This window comes from Amblyomma mixtum, chromosome 3 (genome assembly GCF_055824585.1).
Source record: "Amblyomma mixtum isolate Tamu chromosome 3, ASM5582458v1, whole genome shotgun sequence".
Classification (NCBI taxonomy): domain Eukaryota; kingdom Metazoa; phylum Arthropoda; class Arachnida; order Ixodida; family Ixodidae; genus Amblyomma; species Amblyomma mixtum.
The window spans coordinates 352,493,633-352,506,337 of record NC_143014.1 but is presented as its reverse complement, the minus strand read 5'-3'; the positions used below and the strand labels follow the sequence as shown (position 1 = coordinate 352,506,337).

The 12,705-nt window shown below is 45.5% G+C and overlaps 1 pseudogene; it reads right to left on the bottom strand.

The window, feature by feature from the left end:
* Window positions 1-3,669: 3,669 nt before the first annotated feature.
* On the bottom strand, window positions 3,670-6,003 carry LOC149356387 (uncharacterized; annotated as a pseudogene).
* Window positions 6,004-12,705: the final 6,702 nt, after the last annotated feature.

Genomic DNA, 12,705 nt, shown 5'->3' with positions numbered 1-12,705 from the left:
CAGTCAAGTGCGGCGCTTCATTACCTCCTCACTTTCGTGACACGAGTGTGCGATATCGTGTCCTGTGCTCTTCAGTGTGTGATTATTTTCATATGTCGAGTGCCAGACGTGTGGTCGAAAATGCGTTTGGACATGTGAAAGCACGCTTCAGAATCTTGCTGAAGGGTCTGGAGTGCAACATAGGTACACAATGTGAACACTGTGATCCGCGCTGCTTGTGTGCTGCACAATATCTGTGAGAAGCTCAATGATCAGTGTGATGCAGGCTGGTTTGGTGCAGTGCAAAGTGCAGACGAGAGGCGTCCTCAGCCAGTGTGCACAAGTAGCCGAGTAGAGCCGTCAGGGGTAGCTATACGGAATGCTCTGGCAAAGCATCTTTCAGGCAACTGAAACATCTTGCATGATCCGTGTTCCTTGCCTTTTTTACTAATAGATGACTCAGTGTATTGAGCAACTAAAACCTTGGGCTAATAGAGGTTCAGTTTTGTTAAGATGAACTAATAGGTGGTTCAGCTGCGTAGCAGCCAGAGAGATGGCACGATTTAGTAAGGCTGAGATCTGGGCGAGTTGGTATGCATTCATACTGGTGAACAGCGCAAAAAAGGCGGGACAACAACAAGACAAGCGCTGACTATCAACTGGGTTTATTGAAGGACGGAAGGGTATATATACAAAAACATAACACAAAGAAGTAAGAAGATAGTGTGAAAAGGGCCGTGAAAATCAAAACCTGTGTCACATGTGAAGTGATGTAAGCCAATTCCTTGTTGCTAAGTGCCGCGTGTTATGTTTTTGTATATATACCCTTCCGTCCTTCAATAAACCCAGTTGATAGTCAGCGCTTGTCTTGTTGTCCCGCCTTTTTTGCGCTGTTCACCAGTATAGATGGCACGATGTAACAGGAGCTAGCTCTGTGTATATAATGAGAATGAGAGGAAATGGAAACTGTAGGTTGGCACAAAAGGCGTTTTGCCCGAGGTTGCTTTCCTTTCACTGCAGCAAAGCTGATGTATTGCTGGTATAGCTGGTGCCATTTATGAGGACTTCATTTAGAGGCTTGAGTTTCTACTACTGCACCCATTCTGCCACTGCTCTCTTCTCACAGGAATTCCAAGAATACCAACCTACCTTTCTTTTAACCGTTTCAACCGCTTGTCTCTCGTGCTGAGCTGCCATTTGCATCTCTTTGTAGGTGTCTCTTTGATTGTGTTGTATTTCATTTTATTCTGGAGACATATGCATGCCTGTGGTAATGAGCTTTTCCTCAAATGAATCTTAAGCTTCATGAAGGGATGTGATACTTTGGTGGGTATACGCTGCTTGCATACTTCTATTCAGATGATTACATTGTCTGCATATGCCATGAAGTGTACATCTTCGTGGTGGGCAGGACAGTGCTTTAACCTGTTCACGATTGCATTAACACCAATATGTGGAAAACTCTATTGTCAAGCCTGTACTGTCTCTTTTTTTTTAAATCTCGGACGCTGCATGAGAGACTGCTCACTCTCATTCTAAAATAGAGCCTTATTGCATGGTGGTCATTTTATCCTTCCTTTGAGTTGCTGTAATGGTTCCCTCTTTCCTCAAGCAGTTACGGTGACAAATATTAGTGCAACCAGTGTCGACAGAGTGCGTGTGTGTAGTGTGCAGCAGGGGATGGAGGGACTATCTGGGATACATAGTCATTGTGCCATTGGAATTAACCCCTTGTAACGCCATGTCTGCAACAATGTGTTTGTAGTCCTGTATTTTTAGTTTGGCCACCGGTAAAACACAGTGTGAAAGTTTTATGCTGCGCACGTCAACCATTATTTACCATTGATAGGGAGATATTTGTTGTTGTGTTGCTTCGTCATGATTTATTGTTGCGAATGATTCTCCTAATGAACAGTACTGCCCGGGAACCAAATAATCCATTAAAATTGATGCACGACTGTATACCCCTTGCTGTTACCTAGCATTTCAGGAATGCTAGGAACCTCATTATGGCATAATTTGCACAAATTTATTCCAGTAGAATTTCATCTGCCTCCAAGTTCAGATTTGTTTCCTTTATTAATGGTTCAGACAACACATGCGTAATTATTTCCCCATAAGAATAATTCTCATGTGCTTCTGCATTAACTCATGAACACAGGCTCTGGTAACCAAGCATCAATAAATCCAGTTCAATGTGTCAACATTCATGGCTTTTAAAATGACTGCTGCTAAAAAACAAGACATTGAAGTAAGTGTAGTGCAATATGTTTGCAATGAACTACTTGTAAGCAACGTATATCAGACATGTACAGTTTTATGTCAGAACTAATTTTTTTACTTTTAAGTCCCCTAAGCTCAGCTGGAACACTCACTTGCCATAAAGGAAACCCATTAAACTACAAACCAAATGAAAGCCATGTAGCGAGATTACTTGGTACAGAGGCTGCTGCTTTGCCAGGATGAGGCAGGTGGAATGATACTCGGACGTTAACTGTTTTAAGCCAGAGGTTTGGGTGAGTGGGTCATAAGTAAGGATGAAATGCAGCACAAAGCAAAGGAAGGACAAGAAAGAACTTGACGAAGCATACTGCTGACTGTTAAGCTCGTCTTTTAACCTGTGACAAAATATAGTTTGAGAAGGGGACACTACTAGAGAATAATTTGTTTACACAGAGCTCACATACCTTACTAATATCCCACAAAAGTTTCTTTCGAAATCATGAAAATCTATCACTTGTACAGTTAGGCTCACGTTAAGCTGTAAAAAGTTGCGGTTTGTACCAACCACTAGCCCTTCTTGCGACAAACAGTCCTTCACCTACACACTACTTTCGCTGACAAACCTGTTAAATCATGCAGGTCTCAATCCTTCCAGTAAATAAACAATTTGCTGGTACACAATAATGAAAAGCTGGTTTACGCTCCCATTTTTATAGCTTAAGTTTCACATTTTATAGTATTCATTGTTGTTGAGTATTGCTATTTTTTTGCTGATTCACTGTCATTGTGCTATTTCATTTTGTAATTTTGCAGCATGATCTGTGCATTGTCTGTTGCTCTCTATTGCTAGCTGTGTATTTCTTCGCAATATTTGTGTACTACTGGCCTATATGCTCCTGTTTTACCAGTTCAAAAAGCTTTAAGTCTCGCACTCATAGTTTTTGAAAGTGCAGTGTGATAGATACTATTGCATTTTCTGTTTGTTGAGCAAAAGTAAACTTTCTCTGTGCATTTTCATGTCAGTACTATTTTGCTATCATTAATATTCCCCAGAGTCTCCCCGCACACTATCACTTACCCTAAAGACAGCCCATTTGGTTGGAAGAAAGATGAACGCCCTTTGCAAATGATGATCAGTGAATAGGCAACAGCAGGAAGTTCACTGTGGAAAGGTATGTGGCGCGATACCCTAGGAGCAACAGCAGTATTTCTTGCCACAACCTTATTCGTTCATTGCACCCACACCTATATTCTTCTGTAGTGTACACACACCCATTGTCAATACGTATACTGCACACTTCTGCGGTAGTCAACCCCCACAGTAATTTGCTGCTTAAACCACAGTATAAAATTCCAGACGTAAAAGAGCTTTGTTCATATCATCACATGCTGCTAAATACCTTTGCATCGGTCTGCATTGTCGAAACGCCTCCTCTTTGGAGTATCAGAAACTGATTCCATTGCCACTTAAGCCGTGCTAGGGTGAGAGGCACGTGACAGTCCAGTGAAAAATATGGCAGCACCCAGGAAGCCGTCAAAAGAATACATCAAAAACTGCAAACCAAAAAGCACTTGTAATCACTCTTTATTTTGTGACTGACTGCTTCCTCTCTCAAGGAATCTTTCTAGAAGCCTGACCATGCTTGCGTTAATGTCGCTCGCTTCTCCTTGAAGGCGGACCATTTTTTTGCGCATTTTATGGGCTTTTCGTTCGGCCCGTACTGCTTCCTCTGCTTCTGTTTTGTGGAGGGCAATCAGCTGCTGCACAGTGGTTGCCGGTCTCTTGTGGCGACTCTTTTGAGTTTTGGGTCTACTACCATTTGTCCCAGCAGTAACCGCACTGCTTCCTCCACCGCCATTGCTGCCACTTGCAATTGCCAGTGCATGTACCACAGGAGTGGTGCTGCAGCTGGCGGAACTGGCAGCATTTTGCAGGTGGTCCTCTCTGCTTGCTTCTGGAAACCCGTCCTCCCACGACATCGCCACTTCTGCACCGTCAGGTGCCTCATTGATGACTGGCAGCTGCACATGACACAAAACAGAAAACAGCATGCTTTCAATATTTTAAAGGAGAGGTTAAAGGCATCCTAAAGAAATGCACTCACCAGCTGCCACAGTATATTGAGAAAAACAGAAGCTATTGACGGCCACGGTGAGGTGGGCATTTCAGCGTGGCACTGAGGTTGAAGAGGTCTTTTTTGGTCTATGAAGAAAGGAAATGGCGCAGTAAATGTCGCACATATTGGTTTACACCTTAACTGAAAGGAGGGAGTGAAAGAAAAAAGGAGGAAAGAGGTGCCATAGTGGAGAGCTCAAATAATTTCGACCACCTGGGTATCTTTAACGCGCACTGACGTCGCACAGCACACGAGGGCCTTTTGTGTTTTGCCTCCATCGAAACGCGGCCGTGTCTGTACATGGTTTCAAGAGGCAAGTGCCATTTTTGCTCTACTTTGCCGATGCTCATGGTTGTGGGAGTGGTTTACTCTGCACAACTCCCAAATGTGCTCTTTACTGTCTGCCACTGGCCAGCCTGTCGTAAATCGAATTACACAGTGCACTCAGAAATGGGTTGTGATGGAATTGTGCAGTGATTTCATGAACTGATAGGCAATGTTACAAATAGCAAGTCACCTCCATATTTTCCTCAACTCGCCCATCATCGTTGATGGGCAGGCACCCAAGAAAACTGTGGAGCTGCCAGTAGAACAACCATGGCACACCGAGTGAGCCTGTAGCAGTGCCCGTCCGTCTCAGCTGCCCGAAAAAATGGAAATCATTTGAATAAATAATTGTACTGCTTAAATAAAAGACATTGAAGATTGCAATTCGAGCAGTTCACAGTCTCAGCAGTTATCTTCAGTGCATTAAAGGCCACTGTGCATTCAGCACTGCGAGATTAATATTTCACAATTATGTGCCTAACCAGCAGGCACATGTGCTGGTGAAATTAGTGCAGTTTAAATTTACGATGTTGCTTTAATCCTACCGGTTGCAGTTTTGAAAGTGAAGCCGCAACTGTCGTATTATGGTTCTGCTAATGGCATTCAAGTATCTGTGAGGAAGTGCAGAGTGGAACGCGGAAAAGTTATATGAAAGACAAAAATAAATCTGCTCAGTTACTGCCATAGCAGGAGGCCTGAAACGCTGACGCGTGCGTGCAATGCCGACGCGTACCGAAGATGAAATACCGACGATGATGGCGATGCAGATCGTAGACAATAACAACACAAACGGAGGATGAAGTTGTCATGCAGTTCGATGCACGCGTGCACGAGCGAAGTCAAATTAGAACGACTATACGCCGAGTGACGTGTTTGCTGCCTCTGTCATATGTCCTTACTCTCGAAAACTTTACGACCTTTATAACATATCTGCAAGATCGTATCGGACACAAGTAATCGCTAGCGACATGTGCTACTGCCGCACATGGGGGGCTATAGCTCAGTTGCACCAGAGTTCTTCAATAGCTTGTTGCACTGAGTAAACAACACCAAGAAAGCGATATTGCACGAGTATTATTCGTTTAAGATCGCACTTACCGGTATTTCTTGTTGAGGTTGTCCATCTTTGCTTGACTTGCTTGGCAGTGTATGGGCCTTCGCCCGGCGCAAGCCCGGCGTTCAGCGCGTCCGCGATCGCTGCGTATATTCGCGCGTTGTGCGTGTTGCCTCGCAGCGCAGGGAGATGGCCCTCCCAGATGCGTATCAAGGCCGTTGTTGTTGCATCAGGCCAGTTGGCACGCCTCTGGGAGGACGACTCGCTTGACATCGGCGTTTCTGCTGCCGCGGGCGCCGCCATCTTGTCGCAAACAGTAGTTAGCCGCAAACAGTAGTTAGCCAGCTCGGCTACGTTAACTGCAGTTAGTGGCGTAACTATGGTTTGGCTTGTCGTGTGAGCACGGCTAACAATAGTTACGGAGAACCGTAGTTACCTTAACTGTAGTTAAGAGCGCCCGTGTAAATACAGTATTAAAGGGGCTCTGAAACACTGCCTGAAGGGATGCCGCCTACACTTAAGGTGATTCTTTACGTCACATAGTTGCTGACTAATAAAGAATTACAGGAATCGGCGCACAGGAACGGGAGTTATTCAATAAACGAATTTCAGGATACAAGCAAACAAAATGCTGCCCTCGACTTGATTTTTGCGGTGCTTCACATTCTCCTTTCACTTTCCCAATGACTACATTGGGTCGGACCGATAAAAACAGCCTATCTGAGCCATACAGTTAATATACTGACTCTAGACGGAACGCTGCACATTGAGCCCATACAAGCCAGCGGGCAACGCATGAACGCTGCCATGATACAATGGTTTGTGTGTTTCCAGCTTTTAGACACTTGCTAAATTTGGACAAAGAACGGTGTTGGAACCTGGCAGCGTTGTCCGTGAGAAGATGGCGGCACGCAGTGTAGCTTTCGACCACGCCCTCGACTACTGTAAACATGCTGTAGACAATGCGAAAATCGTTGCGTTTGGAGCATTTATGATCATGTGCAGCGTCGCATACCTATCGTAACTCCATGTGGATGCCTTGTTTATTCTGAATTGTTATCTGAAGGCGAGTACTGCGATTGTGACGCGCTTGGAGTGTATTTCGCCCGTCGAGCGCACGGGATTAAGCATGTCCACTGTTGCCGATTAAAACTACACGTAGGAAATTTTCTTTGGCACCCAAGAAGACGAAAACAATTCCTAAAGGAAACGAATTCTCAAGTAAATGGAGAAACTGTTCTACCTGGTTTATTTCGAATGATTAGCGTTTTTTTATAAGAAATGTTAAACTACTCCGGCCCCCATTAATTTTTTGTTTATCTTTCTCCTTCCCCGAGGAAGACGGTGCCGTGTCTTTTCTGGCGAGGGACAAGCTCATCCAGACCTCGATCACGAATGATTGAAACAAGGTGGACACAGAAACACACGAAACAGCATGTACCGCTCGAGAAACCTTCGTTTCTTGTCTAGCATTCTGCGCACTAAATTGCCGGTGCTTGGTTGTTCGTGGTGGTGGTTTTTTTTTTAGGTTTCTGACTTCTTTTGCTTCCAATGTATGACACTGCTTTTGCTATGAATGCTCGACAGTGCTTTTGCTGGGAATTTTTTTTATTCCTCTCTTTGGTTTCAAAAACCATTTATCAGAAGCTAGTATCGCTAGTACATTATACATTATGCACGGGAAAAACAGGGCTCTGCGATTACATGCATGCTGTCTTCTTTTAATGCTGATTTCCTGTCACTGGCTGTGTTTGGAGCGATGATACGCCGTGTCATATGCTTGAACTGAGGATTCTAAGTGTGCCTCTTTGCCGTCTAATAAACAGTCGGTAGTGTGCGCATGTGTTGTCCTTTTCTTGTGCTGTTGTCGTTGCGCGGCCGTTCATTTCAGCATTGTCACCTTTACTTAACGCATGCATTAGTGCTGCAAAACGCAATACGAAACGCGTTTAAGCAAGAACGCTTACATCCTTTATAAGTAGCACCAATGTGTACTCTGTAAAGCATATTGGATCAATGGCGTTAAGAAAGACTAATGCCGTGAAAAAGTAAACGACAGCAAGGTTGATTCGCCTGGTGTCATCCGGCTTTTAATCTCCAGGGTTCCGAGAAAGGGACATTTTCATTCACACGCTTTGCAGTACATAGTTGTCGTGAAATGTGCAGATGTAGTATTTCCGACATTTACTTACGAATGACGCGGCATGCCCGATCCTTTTGGAGCTTTTGCCTTGTATGCAACGCACGAAGGTGGCATCGTGGTGCATGAGAGTGTGAGTGACTTTTTGTCGTATGCTGCTTGCATTGAGCGCCTTGATCCCATAGCTTATTCCCCTTAAGCAACCTGAAATCAGGTCGGTTACTCAGTTTGCTTGTGAACATCGTTCACAATCGTCCGATATTAAAAGAAAGGACCACAATCAGTACGCTAAAGGTTACAAAATGTGTTAACAACATTGGAAATACGCGTAAGAGTGACATATAATTATTTTCTCCACCCCATTTTTCCGGATTCAAGTTCAAACTTTATCCATCCTTGACTAAGTGAGAAAAAACTGTGCTGGCCACAATTAGGGTGGCTAGACTACCACAATAATGTGTTGTAAGATGGCGTCTAAGATAGCGACTTACATGCGTGGACCGCTTTGCTAGCTCAGCCTTACTAAGCTTTACCCCCCTGATATGAGCCCGTCGCGGAACTTTGCACACCATAGTTGCCTGTTCCGGCTAAAGCCCGACCCACATGGAGCGATTTTCTCACGCAAAACCTGCGAACGGCCGCCCGGCGGCGGCCGCTTGGCCGCCGACCAAGCCGTGCTAGATACGTTCGCCTGGCGGTCAGCCGCTCACCGGAAGCGGCGGCGAATGCTAGCTGTCAGCGCAGACCAATGAGGGCGCTCTGCTCCCGCATCTATCTCCCGTCCGCCGCTGTCCATGGCATGGCCGCTGGGCCCGGCGACAAACATGGCGGCGCCCTTCGAAGCCGGACCCCTCGCTTCGGACCTTCTTCGGACTGAATTCTCGTTGTTGCTGCCCTTTCAGTGCGTTCCCTGGCTGTAAATGGTGCACCGGTCTTTCGCTTCGTCTCACCTTGCCTATAAAAAAACGTATAAGTGATGAATTTGCTTCATTTTTTTATTTAGAGTGACATCTGCCACTTCTAGGCTTAATAGGAGAGTCGGTTTGTTTACAGTAATGGTTCCCGTCCTGAGGATCAGATGGCGCCACTATAGGCTGAGTTTATTTTTGCGTCTCTGCTAGCATACGTTTAATAAAAGTTGGAATGCGCCTGCGTTTAGCGTACGTAAGCACGCATGCGCTTATGGTACGTAGACAGCGTAAATTTATGTTTTCTCACTGTATCTGTCTACGCCGCAAGCGGCGACGTGGTGTACAAAAGCGAGAAACAGCAGTGGTGCGGCGGTTCCGCCTCGCCCGGGCGTCGACAGATGCGAATACTAGCTTTTGTGGCGAGCGAATCCGCTTCGCTCGCCGGATTTTTGGACAAGTGTGACCGCGCCCTTACTCTGCCTACTCTGGCCTACGGTCTGATAAATAAAGACAAAACTGATAAAATTGAAACAAATCTAAATAATAATTTGTTTCCTTTACCGCGCTCTAATAAACACAGGCTTTTGAGTAAGTTTAAAAATCTTCTTTTGTGGCAGTTTACTAAGATCAAGGCCATGCCGTTGTTAGCAACACTGAAATCAAGACGGCTGCGGTCTGGCGGCCGTCGCCTGTTTTTCGCCGTATGTGGTGCAGCAAGGCGAAAGCGCGTTGGCGTTCCGCCGCGCTGCATGAAATTAGGCGGAGAGCGTCGTTCCTATGTTTACAACCACGCGACCGCCCGGCTGGCCCAGCGATGCTTCACCGTCACGTCGACGGCGGAGAAGAGAACATTGATCAATGGCCTTCCCTGACTTATCCGAACTCGAGCGCGAGATATTGAGACGGGGTGAAGACCTGCGTGAGATACTCTTTAGCACAGCGCGTAACGCTACCGCCACCGTTTACCGCGTACCGTGCCTGCCACCGCGCGCTGCTGACGGGTACGTGGCGCCATCTGGAGCCGCCGCCCGGGGATCCTCCACAAGTTGACGATGCGCACTGGTAAATGTGAGACGAACGGCTTTTGAAGCGTTCTGAAGCGTTTTGGCCTTCAGCTGAGTTAGAGGTCAAACCATGAAAAAGAGAAAAAAAACACCAAAACGCCAGGCCACCATAACCCTGCATGACCCCACCTTCCAAAACATCAAGTCTGGGAGGCACACACATTCATTCAGATAGGGGAGCCAACAAGCGCATTGTTCATGAAACAAAGATTTCGACGACCGCGGTGACTCAGAGTGGTGGTCCATCATGCGGCTCCTTCAGAAACTAAATAGTCCCAGAAACACAAATAGATCACATGGCACAGCACAGTTTTTCTCCGCAGGCAAAAAACGGGTACTGTAGGGTGGGATGTCAATTTCCTTCTTAACTGTTAGTTGTAATATGTCCCAGAAGAACACAGCATCAATGCACAGAATAAAACAATGGTCAATTGTCTCTGTGTACTGCAAAGGCGGCAATTCACCGTCCATTGCGCAAGCATCGCCTTATCATGAAGCCATGCCTTCACAGGTAGCGTATATGTGTGCAGTTTAAAGAAGAATGTTTCTGCAGCAGAAGAAATTCACATTCGCCTAACATGTTTTAAAACACTCGTGTCAAGGAAATAAAAAAAAGGTTGCCGATACAACGGTATAGGAAACAAATGTGTCTGGGTCATAAGCATTCTGGAGAAGCTATACAGGCAGTTAAAGAAAAGCGCACAGTGAGGAAATTGAAGGTGTCAGCAACTTTCTTAAGGAATCCCCATAAAGTCCCCTCATGAGTGAGTCCAGTCGGTGCAAATAGGAAAGGCCAATGAGCACTGAGACGCCTAATAAGGACAGCTAGTAAAAAAGGGTGTTTTGCCAATTCGAAAAAGAAAAAACGCGAAACAAGCTGACGCACGAGTAAGTGAACAAGGCCTATTCCACTAGACTCTAGAGAAAGAAATGGGTTATCGCGACGCGTGGGTTCCCGTTGGGAATGCCATACGACGGTAGCAAATATTTTATGCCTCACTAGCACTTTCTTCCTCGAAAAGTGGAGGACCTGCAGCACATAGGCAACTTTTGCAAACAAAACAATGTTGCAGACTTGAGCCCGAGCAAACATTGAGAGTTCCCTACCCATCCAAGCCTGGGTTTGTCGCCTCTTGGAGAATATCTGTGAATCCAAGTAGGTTCCATTGTTGCGAATTTGGCGATGAGGAATACCTAGGTAGCCAGGTCCCGCAATCCCACCTTATGCCACCATAATGACTTGGCGTTGTACCCCAATGGCCCAACCAAACCCCCTTGGCTTTATCTAAGATTAAGAGCCACACCTGATACCTCGCAAAACTGTTCAGTGAAATGTAATGCCTCAAGCACACTCGCTTTGTCAGAACAAAAGAGGGCGTCATGATCTGCATAGGCTAGAACCGTAATTTCACATTGCGCCAGGGAGATAACACATGTAGTTGCGCTGTTAGTAATACTGAGGCAAATGGGGTTCAACATATACGGCAAACAACAAAAGCGATAATGAACAGCCTTGGCGAGCAGATAATTTCAATGAAATAGGTTTGGTTATCTCTTGGTTAACAATTAGCCTTGTATGGGACTCCTTATAGGACAGTCTTATGCCCCTAAGCAATACATCTCCAATATTTGCATGCTGTAAGACCGCAAGCAAGAAATCGTGAAGAACTTTATCGCAGGCCTTTCCAAGGTCAACCTAATTACAGCTACTTGTCCGGCCTCATCTGATACTGTCTCCAATACTGAACGTGCAATATAAATATTGGTTTGGATGCTGCGGCCTCTGATACCACAGACCTGATGCGTGCCAGTTAAGTGAGCGAGAACTAGCTGCACACGATTGCAAAGAACCTTTTCAAAAAGTTTGTAACCTACATTAAGGCTGCGATTTGGGCTAGTTGGTAATGATTCATGGTGAAAAACGAAGCGGGAAAAACGAACGGACGACGAAAGACACAACACAAGCGCTGACTCGCAACTGAATTTTAATGGAAGAAAACGTCCTTTAAATGCTTTCCTAATCAGGAAAAACATCAAAAGTGAAAGAACACAACCAAAAAACCTGATCATACATGACGGTGACAAGACGCACGCACCATCTCCGTGGCGCATGCGCGTGAGACAGTTAGATGTCTCTTCCGGATAAATAGGAGAGCTCTTTATCATTGAGAGCGATGGAAGGATCGCTGATGCACCCGCCACTGTTATCGTGAATATGAAATGCCTCTATAATTTCACGTGTTAATCGATCTTTATGCCTGGCGAGGATGATGGTGTTAGAGAAAAGAAGAGTGCATGTGCCTTCCTTCCAATGACGGGCAAGATTGCATGAAGAATCATTGGACCGGGAATTGTAATGTTCACTCAAACGAGCATTTATGCATCACCCCGTCTGGCATATGTAAACAGCTCCGCAAGTACAAGGGATCTTCTACACCACCCCCACCCTGCATAGGACAAAGCGACTCTTATGGTTGATCTGGCAACCGCCCATCGTTTTCTTTTTTGTGTTTGCCCTCTTCGCCTTTATCTCCACTTGCCGGCGCACGCGGTGAAGTTTGCTCGGAGCCGAAAACAGAACGTCAACATCGTATCTACCTGCGACATTCTTTAACCCGTGCGCTGCACCATGAGTGTACGGCACTACCACAAACTTCTTTCTTTCCCGTTTACGTTTCCGTATGTGGATGTGCAAGACTTGTACTACTCGTTGCCGCATGGTGAACTAATGAAAAGTGTCAAAATGTGCATCTGTGAAGACAATGATGAACTAGAATTCATTGCAAGTTATGGAGTTTCCCTTGAGAGCTTCCTAGAGATCTTATCTTTTTACCTCCAGTCGACGGTAATTGAATAGAATGGTAGGTCTTTGTCCAAAATGACGGTGTTT